The sequence below is a fragment of the Diceros bicornis genome, unplaced genomic scaffold (assembly GCF_020826845.1).
Source record: "Diceros bicornis minor isolate mBicDic1 unplaced genomic scaffold, mDicBic1.mat.cur d_74_multi, whole genome shotgun sequence".
NCBI classification, from domain to species: domain Eukaryota; kingdom Metazoa; phylum Chordata; class Mammalia; order Perissodactyla; family Rhinocerotidae; genus Diceros; species Diceros bicornis.
Window position 1 is genome coordinate 2,737,248 of NW_026690930.1, and position 4,592 is coordinate 2,741,839.

Consider the following 4,592-nt stretch of genomic DNA (forward strand, 5'->3'; position numbering starts at 1 on the left):
CTTTAGACTTGCAGTCAAGGAGTTGTTATTTTTGCACTTATCTTACAGTCACATGTCATCATGCCTTGAGGGCAGTAACTTTTACAATTGGCTTTCTTTCACTGGTATTTTGCCTTATTTAAAAAAATATGTTCCCAACAATTTATCACAAATGGTCAAGCAGATTGCACACTAAACACCCAAATACCCACCACCCACATTCTACAATTGCTAACATTTTGCTATATTGCTTTCATCATTTATTTATGCAGATATCCTTCCATCAATCACTGCATGATGGGTCAGTTTATTTTTGTGGTATTTCCTTCTCTTCTCCCTTCTTGACCACATCCTTGATTCTTACCTCTTTGAAGCGTTTCTTTGGCAACCCTGCCTGAAAGTAAGATTTCCAACCTCTGGGAAATATAGTCATTTTACACTGATTATGTCTGCCATGTATGGTTACTATTTCATGCACTTACATCTTATTTCTCCACATCAGTGGTTCTGAACCAGGGGTGATTTGTGCCCCCCAGGGGACATTTGGTAATATCTGGTGATATCTTGGTTTGTCATATGTCAGGGTGAGGAGAAAGTTGGTTCTGGCATCTGGATACCAGGTTTGCTGCTAATCATTTTATAATAGACAAGGCAGTCCCCACAACAAAGAATGAACCAGCCCCAAATATCAATATTGCCAAAGTCAAGAAACCATGCACTAGATAAGTTATAAGTCCTCCAGCTTAGCAGCTGAGGGTGCCCATTGAAATACAAACCTGGAGAATACCCAAAAAGAATGTTAACTATGTGGTTAGACTGAGAGCAAATAGTCACAATCCTTTCACCCATGATTTCATTATTCTAGGACACAAGTTACTTTATTCAATAACACTGTGTGGAAACTTCATGACTTCTGGCCTGTGTAGGTTCTAAAAGGGTCTTATTTTCATTGTGGTCCATGAATTTTTTTTTGTAGAGACAACCCATTTTGAAACACATTCATCCAAGCAGATGCCTTGTGAGGAAGAGTGACCGGTGTGGGCTTACTCATAAACTGTGTCTCTACCCTCCGTTTCCACTCTGTGCTTTGTTTCTGAGCTGCACCGTATGCTGCTGATTGAACACCCTGAAGACGCAGAGTCACCATCACAGCCGTTTCTTCATTTCCGGCAGTTCCACAGGCAGTAACGTTGGCGAGGAGATCAAAAGAATTAGCTATTCCCTGCCATAATATATAGAAAATGTCACTAAGGAAAATGGAAAAAGGTGCCTGAAACTGAATATTCTGTGCCCGAGACCTTTCTCTAGAGCTTTCGGAACTAAAGAAACACCTTCCTTGGGGATGCTTGTCTTCCTACATATCGAGATGATAGGTGCATTGCAACAGAATGCTTGGGAAATCAACGCAATTGTTCAAACCTAGTAGGAAGTAACTGTTCTCCTGTTATCGGGTCGCTTCTCGAAAAACTATGGATGAATACAGCTCTGCCTTCCTGTCCCACATTCTGTCCTTTCTGTCACTATTTATCATGTATGTGTTGCTTTTCTTGTTCACGTTCTCCCTCTTCTGCTGTCTGCTATTCTCTTACTGTAAATATTCATTGTTAACCAATTGAGTAAAACAACAACTATATTAAAAAATAGTAAAATGAATGGAGTTAATCAATATGGTAAAAGAATCTGGTGAAATATCAGAGACTTCATGTATTGGGCCAGAAAAGAACATATGTTTTCACCTGTTTACCTACTGAATTCAGCCAAATACATATACGTCTGTGGGCTTCTAGATTGAGGAACTTTTAGGGGGTGGGTGGAAGGAGAGAGAAGCATAGTATCCTCAGTGCAGACTCACAGGCCCTCTTTTGGAAATAGTTGTAACTATTAAAATCTCTCCGAACCTCCTGTTCTCCTAGTGATTTGGATACTTATTTTGTATGTGCTCTCTTTTCCTTCGAAAATGAACTAGGATTCCAGTGATCTGGCCTGCTAGCCAGACGATTGAGAGGAAACCCTGGGAGCCATTTGTGATGGTTCTCAACCACCCTTGTATATTAGAATCATTTGACAAGTTAAACTATATAGACAATAGGGCTCTAACCTCAGAGATTCTGATTCATCAGAGACCCAGGTATAAGTACATTTTGTACAGCCTTCCACGTGTTTCTAATGTATGGTCAAGTTTGAGAATCACCAAGCATGAAAAGATATTAAAATATTAGAAAGGATTTCAAACCTTTAAAGAGAGTGTTGCATTCCCATTTCCACACCTATTTGAGAGCCTCACTAAGTCAGAGCAAATCCATTTATTGTTATTCTGATAATTTGTGAAAGTCAGCTAGTAAAACACACACTAGAATGGCAATTTGGACATTTTCTTTATACCACAGAGATCTGGGCTTCATAGAAATATGTGTATTTAACTTGGGCAGCCAAGACTTTGAGTGGCTGATAGTTCATGTGACCACGATGTTGACTTAAAGCTAATTATGCATTTATAGATGGTTAGTACAATTTGCCAGTAGTTTTCTCAGAACAAGTCAATATGTAAAAATCAAAATCAGTTATAAGAGATTTAGTATCTGAATTGACCACTTGAGGGATATTTTCTGGCATTCAACACATTTAGTATTAAAGAAAGCCATGCTCAACTGAGATTCAGAAAAAAAGGAAAATTTTTAATGCCATGACCTATGAGTTATTAAAAGATATAAAGCTGCATTAATTAAAAATGTTGTTCCTGTTAGGGAAATAAGAAAATAGGTGAAACGAAGAGAGCAGAGAGTGTAAGAACTAAATTCATGTGTGTGGGATGCCCAGCTCCAGGGCTGCAATAGGGCTAATGGTCACTTCCCCACCCAATTCACAAAAAAATTGCAAAACAGTACACAGAATTTCTATACACACCGCACCATGTTTTAGTTATCACATTGCATTTTGAAAAGTAGCATTTTAAATTAGCGGGTATCTAACGAATAAATAGAGCTGGTACATTTAGATTCGTATCTGGAAAAATATCTACCACACAACATATTGAAAAATGTTGCGAGAGTCTTAAGTATATTCTATGTCTGCCCCTTCTCATGCCCAGTTCACAAGATGATGACGGTATGAAACTCACCTGGACTTCACAGTCTCTGGAAAATTTATTTTTGCCAAGTTGAGAAGAATTAGGGTTGATTTCTAAGAATGAAAAATAGAAGAGAAGCTGGAGAGAGTTACTTCCTCAAGGTCAGGAACTATTCGACCTTACAAGATGAAAAAACGTCTCCCCATTTTTCTTCTCACATTCCTGTAGCATCAAGTATCTAAACGTGAGACAGGATCAAGTTTTCTAAAAAAAAAAAAAAAATGTTTTGGAGACCCAGGGAAACAGAGTAACATTAATGAAGAATGTTTACCTTTAAATGTTCCTGAATATTTCTCTCAAACTCCTTATACCATCTCTATAGACTATTCCCTATACTAGCCACGGTCCCTGTTTTATTATATAAAACAGTGTAACCTATCACCAGCATTGGTGGGCAAGAATTCTTGACATGATTTTTATGGCATGTCCCCTGCCACCTTTTTTGACTACTGTTGTAGGTTGGGCTAAGGCAGTGGTTCTCAAACTCTGGTGTGCATCAGCACTGCCTGGAGGGCTTGTTCAAACACGCTGCTGGGTCCCATCCCCACAGATTTCAATTCAGTAGGTCTGGGCTGGGGCCTGAAAATTTGCATTCCTGACAAATTCCCAAACATTCCACTCTCCTGGCTGACACGGATGCTTCTGCTTCTGAAGCAAAGACAACTCTTACCCAACTTCATTAGTCTCTTCTCCTACCTGACAGTGAAAACATCCAGTTATCAACTTGCACTCATTTCCTGACAGGACCATTTACAGAAGAAACCCTTGCTTCCTTAGCTTTCCTCAAAGCCACGTGGCATAAGGCCAGACACTTCAATAAGCCCCTTCTAGCATCTTCTTACTGAGACACCGAAGCTTCCCAATGGGAGGTGCACTTTGCAGCAGCACATTAATAAACCTATCACTTTGGACATCATATGCATTCCTGGTGGTCTGCAGGCACTGGGATTTATCAATACTTACCCGTGCGTTCTTCCTCTTCATGTGTGAAGTTTGACTTTCCCTTACTTGGAGCCAAACCAGGTTGAGGGGTACGAAGGTAGCTTCCAATTGGATAGGTCCAATAATTTTGGGGTGGTCATTCAGTGGCATTCATCCTCATCTGTGGAATGGAGCAAACAGTTCATAATCAAACCAGCTGAATGTATACGCTCCACCTATCCATTGGCAGTGGTGCCCAAGATGTTTCTGTGGACTGACAGCATCAGAAATATTTAGAGATAATTGTTGAAAATATAAATCCCAAAGTAAATCTCAGACCCAGTAAAACGAATTTCAGAGAAGTTGGGACTCAGAATCTGATGTTTTCAGAAAAACGCTGGGTGATTTCATTCAGCATACAGGTTTGGGAGCCACTGATAAGGACAGCTCCACTGAAGAGATAAGAGATTTTCCTAAGATATTAAGAGCTTAAAAATTATCCGAGTGTATGTTCTTTGGGAGAATTCTTAGCAGTAACAGCCTGCTGTGCACAGAGGCAATAATT

The 4,592-nt window shown here is 39.6% G+C and overlaps 1 long non-coding RNA gene across 1 annotated transcript; it reads right to left on the reverse strand.

Annotated features, from left to right (window-relative positions):
• Positions 1-1,052: 1,052 nt before the first annotated feature.
• Positions 1,053-4,312, reverse strand: LOC131402381 (uncharacterized). Its single transcript, XR_009218611.1, has 3 exons — positions 4,070-4,312; positions 3,098-3,159; positions 1,053-1,201 (listed from the first exon to the last, which is right to left on the reverse strand). It is a non-coding gene; the product is annotated as an uncharacterized LOC131402381 (long non-coding RNA).
• Between the last annotated feature and the right edge of the window lie 280 nt (positions 4,313-4,592).